A 16041-nucleotide genomic window follows, 5' to 3' on the forward strand; every position below is an offset into this window, starting at 1 on the left:
GTTTCGCTCCACCCCTAGTTGCGGGTCCAGCTTGCTCTTTCTGTCACATCCCCGCGATGAACGGTTTAGCCTGCAGGAGACCCTGCGCCGAGCCATTTTTAAACACATCTGATGCGGCTGGTGTTTCATTGCTCAACAAACAACACCTATAGGGATGGCACAGCCTATGCACCGGTCCTTCGGAGACCGCCCCAGAACGGCCAGAGTTCTCGTCCCCACGCGAGCCTGAGGAAGGCTGGCCGGGCGATGGGCCAAGCAGCGTCTACTGGCCATACCACCTTGGATACGTCCGATCTCGGAAGCAAAGCAGAGATGGGTTCGGAAATACTTGGTTGGGACACCTCCTGAGAACACCAGGTATTGTAGACAATTTTGATGACGTTTTGCCATCTTGCCCAGCTCGGCTAGCATGGAGTGGCGCCTTGCTGGACACCGACCTTACGTAAAGTAGAGGCTGGAAGTCCCAAGCCTCCCAAGCCCCCAAGACCTCTAAGATAAGGACGCAACCCCGCCGCCTCTACCAGGCCTCACACAGAGCTCCTTGCCACGGCTAGGAGTGCTTATTGACCCCGCAGCCGGCCGTATGCAAACGATGGCGTTAAAAGCATCTCGCGCTGTGAAGGGGCCAGGCTTTCAGCAGCTGCCCAGGGGATGGTTTTAGAGGGCGACCGCCTAACGAGGGCCAGCAGAAGTAACGTCTTCTTCTTCAAAGAAGCTTGTGTAACTAACCCAATCAGACAGCTGCCCAGGAGCTAACCTCAGTGCTAGGAAGGAGCGGGAGGGAATTGAGGGGGTGGTTCCTGCTAAGGCCCTGAAATAATAATAAGACAGGCTGGAGAGTCTGACGCATGGTGGCGGAAAAGCTGCAGGTGCAAATAGGGAATGTGGTCTCGTGCGAGCAACTTGTGCATGCTCGCTGTGTGTGAGTGTGCGCTTCCTAGGTACGGCGCGCTGCAGACAGTCAAAAGGGTTGCTCCCTTTCATTAAAAGTTAATCCCCGGCTGCAGGCTATTAGAAAGCAACTAACCGCGCTCTACTCACCCTACCCAGGTCTACCGGTGAGTCTCGCCGCTGCTCCCGGCCTGTGGCATTGGCCGCGACGCTGACGTTCCGTCGACAGCGCGGCAGCCGATCAGTGAGCTCAGCGGCTCTGAGCGGGGCGTTCTGTCTACAAGAGCTTTTTAAGGAGCCAGCAAAAAAGTGAAGAGTAAGGAAAGCACAAAAGCACCTTGTCTTACTAAGCACTGGAAAGGGCAGCCGGCAACCGGACGTCAAAGTAGAAAAGCAGCAAGTGAGAGGCCTGTCTCTGCCTATGACCACACCACCCTGAACACGGCCGATCTCGTCTGATCTTGGAAGCTAAGCAGGGTCAGGCCTGGTTAGTACTTCGATGGGAGACCGCCTGGGAATACCAGGTGCTGTAGGCTTTTGCCTTTTCTTACTTCCACAAGCAGGGGTCACTCTCCTCTATGCCTTTTTTCCATTCCTTTTTTCACAAGCTCCTTTCTTCTTTTCATTTGCTTTCTCTCTTGCGCTATTTAATCCTTGCAAAATACCAGCATCCTTCTCATCACCGTGGGCCTCCAGCATTGTTGCTTATTTACTTTTAATACTAGGCATCTTTTCACCAGGACCAGCGACTCCCGCATGACTGGAGGCAACCACCGCTGACCTGGAGGCAACCACTGATAACCTGGAGGCCAGTTTACAGCACAACCCAAGCAAAACACCTTTGCAGGCCACACGACCCCCCCGAAGAGCAGCTCAAATTCACTCGCAACCATCTCACCCTCTTCCTTCATTCACTCCTGGGCGTTTCGCTCCACCCCAAGTTGCGGGTCCAGCTTGCTCTTTCTGTCACATCCCCGTGATGAACGATTTAGCCTGCAGGAGACCCTGCGCCGAGCCATTTTTAAACACATCTGATGCGGCAGGTGTTTCATTGCTCAACAAACAACACCTATAGGGACGGCACAGCCTATGCATCGGTCCTTCGGAGACCGCCCCAGAACGGCCAGAGTTCTCGTCCCCACGCGAGCCTGAGGAAGGCTGGCCGGGCGATGGGCCAAGCAGCGTCTACTGGCCATACCACCTTGGATACGTCCGATCTCGGAAGCAAAGCAGAGATGGGTTCGGAAATACTTGGTTGGGACACCTCCTGAGAACACCAGGTATTGTAGACAATTTTGATGACGTTTTGCCATCTTGCCCAGCTCGGCTAGCATGGAGTGGCGCCTTGCTGGACACCGACCTTATGTAAAGTAGAGGCTGGAAGTCCGAAGCCTCCCAAGCCCCCCAAGACCTCTAAGATAAGGACGCAACCCCGCCGCCTCTACCAGGCCTCACACCGAGCTCCTTGCCACGGCTAGGAGTGCTTATTGACCCCGCAGCCGGCCGTATGCAAATGATGGCGTTAAAAGCATCTCGCGCTGTGAAGGGGCCAGGCTTTCAGCAGCTGCCCAGGGGATGGTTTTAGAGGGCGACCGCCTAACGAGGGCAAGCAGAAGTAACGTCTTCTTCTTCAAAGAAGCTTGTGTAACTAACCCAATCAGACAGCTGCCCAGGAGCTAACCTCAGTGCTAGGAAGGAGCGGGAGGGAATTGAGGGGGTGGTTACTGCTAAGGCCCTGAAATAATAATAAGACAGGCAGGAGAGTCTGACACATGGTGGCGGAAAAGCTGCAGGTGCAAATAGGGAATGTGGTCTCGTGCGAGCAACTTGTGCATGCTCGCTGTGTGTGAGTGTGCGCTTCCTAGGTACCGCGCGCTGCAGACAGTCAAAAGGGTTGCTCCCTTTCATTAAAAGTTAATCCCCGGCTGCAGGCTATTAGAAAGCAACTAACCGTGCTCTACTCACCCTACCCAGGTCTACCGGTGAATCTCGCCGCTGCTCCCGGCCTGTGGCATTGGCCGCGACGCTGACGTTCCGTCGACAGCGCGGCAGCCGATCAGTGAGCTCAGCGGCTCTGAGCGGGGCGTTCTGTCTACAAGACCTTTTTAAGGAGCCAGCAAAAAAGTGAAGAGAAAGGAAAGCACAAAAGCACCTTGTCTCACTAAGCACTGGAATGGGCAGCCGGCAACCGGACGTCAAAGTAGAAAAGCAGCAAGTGAGAGGCCTGTCTCTGCCTATGGCCACACCACCCTGAACACACCTGATCTCGACTGATCTTGGAATCTAAGCAGGGTTGGGCCTGGTTAGTAATTGGATGGGAGACCGCCTGGGAATACCAGGTGCTGTAGGCTTTTGCTTTTTCTTACTTCCACCAGCAGGGGTCACTCTCCTCTATGCCTTTTTTCCATTCCTTTTTTCACAAGCGCACACATGCTCCTTTCTTCTTTTCATTTGCTTTCTCTCTTGCGCTATTTAATCCTTGCAAAATACCAGCATCCTTCTCATCACCGTGGGCCTCCAGCATTGTTGCTTATTTACTTTTAATACTAGGCTTCTTTTCACCAGGACCAGCGACTCCCGCATGACTGGAGGCAACCACCGCTGACCTGGAGGCAACCACCGCTGACCTGGGGGCCAGTTTACAGCACAACCCAAGCAAAACACCTTTGCAGGCCACACGACCCCCCCGAAGAGCAGCTCAAATTCACTCGCAACCATCTCACCCTCTTCCTTCATTCACTCCTGGGCGTTTCGCTCCACCCCAAGTTGTTGTTCCAGCTTGCTCTTTCTGTCACATCCCCGCGATGAACGGTTTAGCCTGCAGGAGACCCTGCGCCGAGCCATTTTTAAACACATCTGATGCGGCAGGTGTTTCATTGCTCAACAAACAACACCTATAGGGACGGCACAGCCTATGCATCGGTCCTTCGGAGACCGCCCCAGAACGGCCAGAGTTCTCGTCCCCACGCAAGCCTGAGGAAGGCTGGCCGGTCGATGGGCCAAGCAGCATCTACTGGCCATACCACCTTGGATACGTCCGATCTCGGAAGCAAAGCAGAGATGGGTTCGGAAATACTTGGTTGGGACACCTCCTGAGAACACCAGGTATTGTAGACAATTTTGATGACGTTTTGCCATCTTGCGCAGCTCGGCTAGCATGGAGTGGCGCCTTGCTGGACACCGACCTTACGTAAAGTAGAGGCTGGAAGTCCCAAGCCCCCCAAGACCTCTAAGATAAGGACGCAACCCCGCCGCCTCTACCAGGCCTCACACCGAGCTCCTTGCCACGGCTAGGAGTGCTTATTGACCCCGCAGCCGGCCGTATGCAAATGATGGCGTTAAAAGCATCTCGCGCTGTGAAGGGGCCAGGCTTTCAGCAGCTGCCCAGGGGATGGTTTTAGAGGGCGACCGCCTAACGAGGGCCAGCAGAAGTAACGTCTTCTTCTTCAAAGAAGCTTGTGTAACTAACCCAATCAGACAGCTGCCCAGGAGCTAACCTCAGTGCTAGGAAGGAGCGGGAGGGAATTGAGGGGGTGGTTCCTGCTAAGGCCCTGAAATAATAATAAGACAGGCAGGAGAGTCTGACGCATGGTGGCGGAAAAGCTGCAGGTGCAAATAGGGAATGTGGTCTCGTGCGAGCAACTTGTGCATGCTCGCTGTGTGTGAGTGTGCGCTTCCTAGGTACGGCGCGCTGCAGACAGTCAAAAGGGTTGCTCCCTTTCATTAAAAGTTAATCCCTGGCTGCAGGCTATTAGAAAGCAACTAACCGCGCTCTACTCACCCTACCCAGGTCTACCGGTGAGTCTCGCCGCTGCTTCCGGCCTGTGGCATTGGCCGCGACGCTGACGTTCCGTCGACAGCGCGGCAGCCGATCAGTGAGCTCAGCGGCTCTGAGCGGGGCGTTCTGTCTACAAGACCTTTTTAAGGAGCCAGCAAAAAAGCGAAGAGAAAGGAAAGCACAAAAGCACCTTGTCTTACTAAGCACTGGAAAGGGCAGCCGGCAACCGGACGTCAAAGTAGAAAAGCAGCAAGTGAGAGGCCTGTCTCTTCCTCCGGCCACACCACCCTGAACACACCCGATCTCGTCTGTTCTCGGAAACTAAGCAGGGTCAGGCCTGGTTAGTACTTGGATGGGAGACTGCCTGGGAATACCAGGTGCTGTAGGCTTTTGCTTTTTCTTACTTCCACCAGCAGGGGTCACTCTCCTCTATGCCTTTTTTCCATTCCTTTTTTCACAAGCGCACACATGCTCCTTTCTTCTTTTCATTTGCTTTCTCTCTTGCGCTATTTAATCCTTGCAAAATACCAGCATCCTTCTCATCACCGTGGACCTCCAGCATTGTTGCTTATTTACTTTTAATACTAGGCTTCTTTTCACCAGGACCAGCGACTCCCGCATGACTGGAGGCAACCACCGCTGACCTGGAGGCCAGTTTACAGCACAACCCAAGCAAAACACCTTTGCAGGCCACACGACCCCCCCGAAGAGCAGCTCAAATTCACTCGCAACCATCTCACCCTCTTCCTTCATTCACTCCTGGGCGTTTCGCTCCACCCCAAGTTGTGGGTCCAGCTTGCTCTTTCTGTCACATCCCCGCGATGAACGGTTTAGCCTGCAGGAGACCCTGCGCCGAGCCATTTTTAAACACATCTGATGCGGCAGGTGTTTCATTGCTCAACAAACAACACCTATAGGGACGGCACAGCCTATGCATCGGTCCTTCGGAGACCGCCCCAGAACGGCCAGAGTTCTCGTCCCCACGCGAGCCTGAGGAAGGCTGGCCGGTCGATGGGCCAAGCAGCGTCTACTGGCCATACCACCTTGGATACGTCCGATCTCGGAAGCAAAGCAGAGATGGGTTCGGAAATACTTGGTTGGGACACCTCCTGAGAACACCAGGTATTGTAGACAATTTTGATGACGTTTTGCCATCTTGCGCAGCTCGGCTAGCATGGAGTGGCGCCTTGCTGGACACCGACCTTACGTAAAGTAGAGGATGGAAGTCCCAAGCCCCCCAAGACCTCTAAGATAAGGACGCAACACCGCCGCCTCTACCAGGCCTCACACCGAGCTCCTTGCCACGGCTAGGAGTGCTTATTGACCCCGCAGCCGGCCGTATGCAAATGATGGCGTTAAAAGCATCTCGCGCTGTGAAGGGGCCAGGCTTTCAGCAGCTGCCCAGGGGATGGTTTTAGAGGGCGACCGCCTAACGAGGGCCAGCAGAAGTAACGTCTTCTTCTTCAAAGAAGCTTGTGTAACTAACCCAATCAGACAGCTGCCCAGGAGCTAATGACGCGCCCCCTGGGCCAGTGTTGTTTGGGGAATACCCGGAGCCGGATCAGATGGGGGTTGTAGTCTCCGAGTGGCGGTGACCCGGTCCGTGCCCAGGGTGTCAAGCTCAGTGTGTGGCAGTCCTTATGATGTTACTAGATGTTCTTTTATGTCGACTACGCCACCCGTTGAATTGCGGTCAGTACGGCCGCCGCTGCAGCAGGGTCCGCTGAGGCTGATGGTGTTTGTGCAGCTTCGGTAGTATAACCCCCAACGGGAGGGGTATGGCCTCAGGGGGTCAGGTGCAGAGGATGGTGGTTGTGGAAGTGCAGTGAAGATGGTAATGAGAGTCAGAGTCGGGTTGTGCAGTTCAGGGTTTTTACTTACTGCTGTTTTTGTACCGGTCACTCCGGCCTTGAGTGACCACCCGAGCCGTGCTGCGTCCACCAGGTCCTGGACTCGGCCAACCCCCAAGTAGTTCCGGAGCGTGGTTCTGAGCTCCCTTTCTGTCCTGTCCTCTTCTCTGGCCTTCCCCACCAGGGATCCACCTATGTCCGGCTCCCTCGGGCCTCTTGGTGGTAAACCCTTGTCTCTGGGTTCCCTGACCCTATTCCTGGTCTGCCTTCCGGGTGGATTTAGTGGGTGGTCGTGGCAGATCCTGCCCACGACCTCCGGTCTCTGGCTAAGTTGTGCTGTAGCCTCTGCCAGCTTGGGATCCGGTACCCTGTTGCCAACTCTTCACCCTTGGATTTAGTTTGGGCTCTCAGAGTTCCTTCTTTCTCCCCCTCTGGGTCTTTCTTTCTCCTCTCTCTTGGCCTGGGGCTGCTCTGCTCTTCTGCTTTCTTCCTCTACTCACTCCACAAAAGACTGACAGACTGACCCTCACTCTGCAAAAAGACCCTGTCCTAAGATGGTGCCCACCTTATATACTCCCTCTATGTGTGAGCTCAGGTGACCAGCACCCAATGAGCTCCTAACTTTACCCAGACTGCTCCCCCTATCTGCCCCTACACTACTGGGATGTTCCACCCCCCCTCCCACTCCAGCCAAGGACAGACTCGGTCGTACCTGCACATTTCTAAGTGGGAGTACCGTTGGTCTGCCCTCCGGAAATGGGATGTGTGTAGTGCATGCAGCCTACTGAGCTCAGCTCCACACTCCATCCTTACCCGGGAGTGGAATATCACACCTCTGGCTTGAGGTGCAATACCCCTGTAGCAGCCGAATCCTCAGGGTGCTACATTCCCCCCTGGTAAATCACAGCACGTCCTCGGGCTGTAAGAAAACAAAACACCAAAACATACAATTTTTGCATAAACAACATAATAAAACATCATATAAAACTTTTCATAAAAACTTTTCATTAGAAACATTCTTGTCTTCTGGTACCTCCGGTCACGGTGCAACTTGTGACCGGGTATAGTGCAACAGTTTCTTTAAGAAAATGGTTTTCCTATAAAACCAGTAGGGGGCGCTTTAGGAAGCGCAACTATATACAATAGGGAAGGTGGCCGCTCTCAGTCCTCGGCCAGGTTATGGATAGGGGACACACGGGTTAACAGTTCAATTCGCTGGTCCCAACGGGGACTATAATAGCAGCAACAGTTTTTGGTACCCTTACGGGTAACTATATACAGTCTCTTCACTACCGTACTCAACGACGGCGTCCTCCTGCTCTTTCTTTGTGGACAGTTTCAGTTTCAGACCCGTCCGGGTCCTCTTGCTCCTCCTCACACCGCAGCTCCTCCTCCGTCAGGCGATGCACATGGAGGGCGTAGGGTCCTTTGGCACACTTGTGCCGGGTGAAGGTGACCTCGTCCCCTAAATACAGGTCACGACCTCTGTGTCCCTCCGGTAGGTGGGACTCAACGTCTCTCCTGGTCACGAAGACGTCGCCTGGGGTGCGGTGATCCCTGATGAAACCCCACCCATGCTGCAGATTGAACTTTATCACAGTCCCGATGGTACGGGGACCATGCGCTGCACGGGGGTTTCTCCTGGTCCGGCTCTTCTGCTCCGCGCTCCTTATTTGGGCTTGCTGTTCCCGGACCCGCCTCTCTCTCCGCTCCCTCTCAAAGACCTCGAGCTGCTGGCGGCAGCACTCTGCACGCTCCGCTGCGGCTGCCCGAGTCTCCTGAGTGAACCCCATGAGGTCTTCTCCGGTGGGATCCCACTCAAACTGGGTCTCTTCTAGCGGGGGCGAGATCCTCTTTATGGGCTTTGGAGCCGGGATCAGGGGTTCGCACATGGCCCTTGCTTTTTGCAGCTCCAGCTGGATGTATTCCTGGGGCCATACGAAGGGCTGCCCATCCGGGCACGTATGTTGGGCGAACAGGTCTTCACCCAGGTGCGGCACTCTTGTTTTTATGGGCGCAGTGGTGGTAGCGGCGCCCGGGTTAACCAGGCCTTGCGACCAGGCCTGGGGCACCTTGAAAGTAAAGGGCACCGTAAGAACGGCGGCGCCCTGTGTTACTTGGCCCTGTGACCAGGCCGGGGGCTCCGCGGAGGTAGGGGGCGCTGTTGGTATTGCGTCGCCCGGGGGTACTAGGCCTTGCGACCAGGCCGATGGTACTTCCTGCTTGACCACGCTCGGGGTCGAGGCGTGTGACGTCACAGGGGTCGCGGCTTCCGTTTGAGGCCTAGTCTGCGGCGGTGACGTTGCAGCGACGGGCACCGCAGGGGGTACTTCGGGCTCTGCGACGGGGAGCTGGGGCAGGCACGCGGTTTCCCGGCTCGGGGTAGTGACGTCCCCTTTACCTGCCTCCATTCGTTCGGCTCCCTTCTCGGCGCCGTCTCCGGCCTTCAGTCCTCCTGCGCCATCCTCAGAGGCGGTCTGTCTCCTCGTCTCGGGTGGCGTGCTCCGCTGACGAGTCTCGGTCTGCTGGGCCATCTCTCGGCTCCACTCCGCCAACGTCTCTCGTTGCACCCGGGCCAACCTCTGTGCGAGGCCCTCCAGCGCAGTCTGTGCACACTCCCGATCTCGGGGGAGCTGTGCTAGAATCTCCAGCAGGCTTTCTGGAGTGGCGACCGGCAACAGGCTCCTGACCACTGGGTCGGTGCTGCCTGGAGTGGCGGCCCGCATCAGGCTCCTGACCACTGGGTCGGTGCTGCCTGGCTCTCCCTCCATCTCCGGGTGTGCTTTCTCTGGACTCTTCTCCAGGCTTCTCGTCTCCGGGTGCGCTCTCTCTGGACTGCTCCAGGCGGCACCCATCTTCGTTCTTTTCTTTTGTCTCCGCCCACATTGAAGGTGGTCCCGGGGCAACTTTGTGATTGTCAGTTCCAGGGGCAGTTCTCTCACGCTGATGGACATATCAATCATCACAGTCTCTGCTGGTGGGGGCGGTTTCCACTTTTGGCGCCATTCTTCGACCTGGCCCACGATGGGAGGTGGCCTTTTGCCACCCTCTGGCACGCCCATAATGGCGTCCGCTCCCCCAAGGCGGGAAATCTTCGGAAATGGCGGGAATCGTCTCCCAGTGGCGGGAAACTCCATGGATGGCGGGAAAAAGCTGCAAATGGCGGACAACCGGCGGGAAACGACCTGTGATGGGGCCCGTTGGCGGGGACCCTCCGGAACCGGCAGGAGACTTCTTTTTGAGGTAACGGTGAACTTTTCTTCAGGCACGCAGTACCCGGTTGTCGCGGGCACGTTATCCTGCCGACTACGCCAAAGTTGATGCGCCCCCTGGGCCAGTGTTGTTTGGGGAATACCCGGAGCCGGATCAGATGGGGGTTGTAGTCTCCGAGTGGCGGTGACCCGGTCCGTGCCCAGGGTGTCAAGCTCAGTGTGTGGCAGTCCTTATGATGTTACTAGATGTTCTTTTATGTCGACTACGCCACCCGTTGAATTGCGGTCAGTACGGCCGCCGCTGCAGCAGGGTCCGCTGAGGCTGATGGTGTTTGTGCAGCTTCGGTAGTATAACCCCCAACGGGAGGGGTATGGCCTCAGGGGGTCAGGTGCAGAGGATGGTGGTTGTGGAAGTGCAGTGAAGATGGTAATGAGAGTCAGAGTCGGGTTGTGCAGTTCAGGGTTTTTACTTACTGCTGTTTTTGTACCGGTCACTCCGGCCTTGAGTGACCACCCGAGCCGTGCTGCGTCCACCAGGTCCTGGACTCGACCAACCCCCAAGTAGTTCCGGAGCGTGGTTCTGAGCTCCCTTTCTGTCCTGTCCTCTTCTCTGGCCTTCCCCACCAGGGATCCACCTATGTCCGGCTCCCTCGGGCCTCTTGGTGGTAAACCCTTGTCTCTGGGTTCCCTGACCCTATTCCTGGTCTGCCTTCCGGGTGGATTTAGTGGGTGGTCGTGGCAGATCCTGCCCACGACCTCCGGTCTCTGGCTAAGGTGTGCTGTAGCCTCTGCCAGCTTGGGATCCGGTACCCTGTTGCCAACTCTTCACCCTTGGATTTAGTTTGGGCTCTCAGAGTTCCTTCTTTCTCCCCCTCTGGGTCTTTCTTTCTCCTCTCTCTTGGCCTGGGGCTGCTCTGCTCTTCTGCTTTCTTCCTCTACTCACTCCACAAAAGACTGACAGACTGACCCTCACTCTGCAAAAAGACCCTGTCCTAAGATGGTGCCCACCTTATATACTCCCTCTATGTGTGAGCTCAGGTGACCAGCACCCAATGAGCTCCTAACTTTACCCAGACTGCTCCCCCTATCTGCCCCTACACTACTGGGATGTTCCACCCCCCCCCCACTCCAGCCAAGGACAGACTCGGTCGTACCTGCACATTTCTAAGTGGGAGTACCGTTGGTCTGCCCTCCGGAAATGGGATGTGTGTAGTGCATGCAGCCTACTGAGCTCAGCTCCACACTCCATCCTTACCTGAGAGTGGAATATCACACCTCTGGCTTGAGGTGCAATACCCCTGTAGCAGCCGAATCCTCAGGGTGCTACACTAACCTCAGTGCTAGGAAGGAGCGGGAGGGAATTGAGGGGGTGGTTCCTGCTAAGGCCCTGAAATAATAATAAGACAGGCAGGAGAGTCTGACGCATGGTGGCGGAAAAGCTGCAGGTGCAAATAGGGAATGTGGTCTCGTGCGAGCAACTTGTGCATGCTCGCTGTGTGTGAGTGTGCGCTTCCTAGGTACGGCGCGCTGCAGACAGTCAAAAGGGTTGCTCCCTTTCATTAAAAGTTAATCCCCGGCTGCAGGCTATTAGAAAGCAACTAACCGCGCTCTACTCACCCTACCCAGGTCTACCGGTGAGTCTCGCCGCTGCTCCCGGCCTGTGGCATTGGCCGCGACGCTGACATTCCGTCGACAGCGCGGCAGCCGATCAGTGAGCTCAGCGTCTCTGAGCGGGGCGTTCTGTCTACAAGACCTTTTTAAGGAGCCAGCAAAAAACTGAAGAGAAAGGAAAGCACAAAAGCACCTTATCTTACTAAGCACTGGAAAGGGCAGCCGGCAACCGGACGTCAAAGTGGAAAAGCAGCAAGTGAGAGGCCTGTCTCTGCCTACTGCCACACCACCCTGAACACGCCCAATCTTGTCTGATCTTGGAAGCTAAGCAGGGTTGGGCCTGGTTAGTACTTGGATGGGAGACCGCCTGGGAATACCAGGTGCTGTAGGCTTTTGCTTTTTCTTACTTCCACCAGCAGGGGTCACTCTCCTCTATGCCTTTTTTCCATTCCTTTTTTCACAAGCGCACACATGCTCCTTTCTTCTTTTCATTTGCTTTCTCTCTTGCGCTATTTAATCCTTGCAAAATACCAGCATCCTTCTCATCACCGTGGACCTCCAGCATTGTTGCTTATTTACTTTTAATACTAGGCTTCTTTTCACCAGGACCAGCGACTCCCGCATGACTGGAGGAAACCACCGCTGACCTGGAGGCCAGTTTACAGCACAACCCAAGCAAAACACCTTTGCAGGCCACACGACCCCCCCGAAGAGCAGCTCAAATTCACTCGCAACCATCTCACCCTCTTCCTTCATTCACTCCTGGGCGTTTCGCTCCACCCCAAGTTGTGGGTCCAGCTTGCTCTTTCTGTCACATCCCCGCGATGAACGGTTTAGCCTGTAGGAGACCCTGCGCCGAGCCATTTTTAAACACATCTGATGCGGCAGGTGTTTCATTGCTCAACAAACAACACCTATAGGGACGGCACAGCCTATGCATCGGTACTTCGGAGACCGCCCCAGAACGGCCAGAGTTCTCGTCCCCACGCGAGCCTGAGGAAGGCTGGCCGGTCGATGGGCCAAGCAGCGTCTACTGGCCATACCACCTTGGATACGTCCGATCTCGGAAGCAAAGCAGAGATGGGTTTGGAAATACTTGGTTGGGACACCTCCTGAGAACACCAGGTATTGTAGACAATTTTGATGACGTTTTGCCATCTTGCGCAGCTCGGCTAGCATGGAGTGGCGCCTTGCTGGTGAGAGGATGATAGGAGTTATACTTCACCCAAGACTACGATGTAAGACACAGATGAAGTTATTCTTCCCTTATCTGGACATTTGGACTGACGCCCAGAAATTAGATTGTAACTTGTTTTTAGCTGTCTCAGCAACCTTCTACTGTTATCACTTTTCTGTTTATGAAACTTTCTTATCAACATTCCACTGTTATGAATCATCACTTCACTGCTTGTGAAACAAAAGCATTTTACTGCGCATGTGTGACAAAAAAACTAAGATTATTAGTATAAATAAAGGGACAGCACCTATAGAGGCTGACGCGCTCAGGGGCTTCCCAGTACTTGATTATACACTACGTGTCTGTGTATTTCTTGTTACGGGGATACCCCGACTCCAACAAGGACCCTCCATGGCTGAATGATCCTAACAATTCCTGGCGCCCGAAACAGGGACCCGAGGTCTGCGTATTCCTTCAAGTTCATCGACCGGCACGAGTAACCGCTGAGATTGGGACATCGGAACAGCAGATGACAAACCTGGCCAGGTAAGAGACACTGTTAGTTCTCTTACATCTGCTCTGCGATAGTCCGTAAATTTCATGCATATCTTGTGTTGGGATTGAGGAACTAGTAGAGAAGGATACCTATAGCTCGGGTCATTCATGTATATACTGTAGGATCTGCCGAAGGAGAGGTCAGAGAAGGTTATGAAACGGATGGTATGAAAGAGATGTGGATGTCGGGAATAGCCTCATAAGCCGCACTAAGGTAGATGACATAAGTATTACGGAGATTGCCTAACTGAGTCATAAGGTTGTGTCCTTTCGGGGAAACCTTCGCTCACGCTTAACTCCCGAACCTTTGTCCTCCTTTTTGACGGATAAGAGATTGACAGAATGAGCCCATGGAAGTAATGATAATACTCCAGGGACACGATATATAATGGAGACTGTATGGTTCATTTTATGTATTGTTGGTCTTGCCCTTGTTGCCATATATATATGTGTTAGAATTACTCTACACTTCAGACAAAACGGTCCAGAGAAACCGTTTCAGATACTGGCTCCTTAGGACAGAATAGGTAACGAGGAAAGGTAAAATATAGAATATATTTTATCTAACCCAAAAAGCCTCCTAAGGTAGGAATAGTCAGGAAAAATGGGCAACAAACAGACTAAGACCACAAATGATGAACAAGATGTCTATACAATCGTGAAAGAAAGGTGTGGTGTAGAAGCAACTAAGAATTTAGGGAAAGTTTGCAAAACTTTTCAGGTAGCAAGGCATGACAGGTTCAACAGGAAACTATGGGAGGACATTTGGGTTAGAAAAGCAGGAGTGATAAGAGACAAAGGATGGCAGGAACAAGTAGAGGCCATGGTCGAACTATCAAAAACAGCAGAGACAGACCATTGGACTTTTAATAAAGACAATGGATTATGGAGAACTCCAGTCAGACAGGGTCCCATTGTACAAACAGAAAACAGTAAACAAATGAACCCATTGGCACCACCATATCAGCCCAGGTCAGAACCCACACTGTATCCTGATTTTCGGGGTCCGGGTGGATGGACATGTACAAACTGTGGACTCCAGAATCCAGACTGGAGAGACACATGTGCAGGATGTGGAGCACCACGACCACATGATATGTTGGCACCAGTGCGTATCCTCAGTCGACCATACAGAGAAGAAGATGGTGGCAATCCACCGCGTAGAGTAACTAGATACCATCAGACTAGACAATATTTTCCATGGACCCCCGCTGAGGGAATGTCCCTACTTCAGAATGCACCAGATCCAATACAATGCCCACTAAGATTTGCTACGTACATACAGCAGATAATACACACCCATAATGGAACATGGTCAGATGGGACAGAATTATGTAGAATGAAAATGACACCAGGGTTGTATCAGGAATTGATGACAGTTATAGAACCTCATAGACCTCAACCAGTAGATGGTGAGGATCCAAATACCGCACTGTCAGGACAGAATTTTATGATCAGACTTATGGAGTTTATGAGAACTAAACAACGAATGAGAGGGACTTCAGGAACTGTCTCCCAGAAGTCAGGACAGCCTGTAGATGAATACTACTTAGCGGTAGAAAACAGTTACAGAGACGAGGGAATGGACCTTACCAATGAAGGAGTCATTCGACTGATGACAAAAACTTTTATAGAGAATCTTAACCCAAAACTTAGGGAAAAGTTCAAGGCTGCAACTCCTGATTGGAGAACCTTAGATGATCCCCAGATAGTCAGACAAAAACTATTAGGGATAGAAATGGATATGCGTGAGGCAGCATCCAAACCCGTCAGAGTAGCAGCAAATAATAGTCTGGTCAATAAAAACAACAGATCAAATCAGACCTATGACAAAGGGAACTTGGATAAGAAAACTAATCCATGTCACTACTGTAAGAAACCAGGACATTGGATTAGAGAATGCAGGAAAAAAGCCAGGGATATAGAAGATGGTACCTATGTCCCAAGAGAATCACAAGAAAAGACAGTACAGGCTTCTGCTTCTGCAGCAAGCGAGTGACTAGACGTGATGCAAACCACTTTGACTGGAAGGCGCCCAATAATTCAGGTAAAAGTAGCAGGAAAACAATGCCCTTTTCTAATAGATACCGGAGCAACTTCCTCCGTCCTCAATGAAGACGCCTTACCAAATGCTGATTGTTTATCAGATGATGTAACCTATACCGAAGGGTATGATGGAGGAATCAGGCCACTCCCATATAGTATTCCCCTTGAAACAAAGATAGGATCTAAAATATTTTTATCTAAATTTCTTTTTGTCAAAGGGGCACCTACTTGTCTTCTAGGTACAGACCTATTAAAGCAGACAGAAATGAATATCCAATTTTTGGAGGATGGTAGAGTCCAAATTTTGGTGCCTGATGACCAAGAGTCTCTAGAAAACATTGTAAAAGTCCAAGCCTTAGAGGATGAGAAAGATCCTGCCCCTACCCAAATTATTTTAGATCTTTCTGAGGTACCAGAAAAATTATGGGCACAACATGACACCGATGTAGGACTAATGCCAATAGCTCCAGTAAAAGTCACTCCTGTTCCAGGTGTGACACTACCCCAATTGAGACAGTATCCTATTAGTGCCCAACAAGAACACGCCATAGGAGAACAGATAAAAGATTATCTAAAAACTGGAGTACTGATAGAAGTAAAGTCACCAGCCAATACACCGTTGTACCCCGTAAAAAAGAAATCTACTGAGGGGTCAGCTGCTAGATACCGGATGGTACATGATTTAAGAGAGATAAATAAAATTTTGGAACCTATTACTCCTGTTGTGCCAAATCCACACACGTTGCTATCACAGATCCCAGCAACAGCACGAGTATTTTCTGTCATAGACTTATCAAATGCATTTTTTTCAGTACCATTACACCCAGACTGTTACAAACTGTTTGCATTTACATTTAAGAATAGACAATTAGCATGGACAAGATTACCACAGGGTATGATACATTCACCTACCTTGTACTC

The 16041-nt window shown here is 52.6% G+C and overlaps 1 non-coding gene and 3 pseudogenes across 1 annotated transcript; all 4 read left to right on the top strand.

Annotated features, from left to right (window-relative positions):
• The first annotated feature begins 1308 nt into the window (after positions 1-1308).
• LOC141267504 (5S ribosomal RNA) lies at positions 1309-1427 on the top strand (annotated as a pseudogene).
• Positions 1428-3123: 1696 nt separating this feature from the next.
• On the top strand, positions 3124-3242 carry LOC141267502 (5S ribosomal RNA; annotated as a pseudogene).
• A 1697-nt stretch (positions 3243-4939) lies between these two features.
• LOC141268015 (5S ribosomal RNA) lies at positions 4940-5058 on the top strand (annotated as a pseudogene).
• A 6557-nt stretch (positions 5059-11615) lies between these two features.
• On the top strand, positions 11616-11734 carry LOC141266257 (5S ribosomal RNA). Its single transcript, XR_012320308.1, has one exon. It is a non-coding gene; the product is annotated as a 5S ribosomal RNA (ribosomal RNA).
• The last annotated feature ends 4307 nt before the right edge of the window (positions 11735-16041 follow it).

Source organism: Phyllobates terribilis, unplaced genomic scaffold, assembly GCF_046119375.1.
Source record: "Phyllobates terribilis strain yellow unplaced genomic scaffold, ASM4611937v1 Scaffold_4__5_contigs__length_816908805, whole genome shotgun sequence".
NCBI classification, from domain to species: Eukaryota; Metazoa; Chordata; class Amphibia; order Anura; family Dendrobatidae; genus Phyllobates; species Phyllobates terribilis.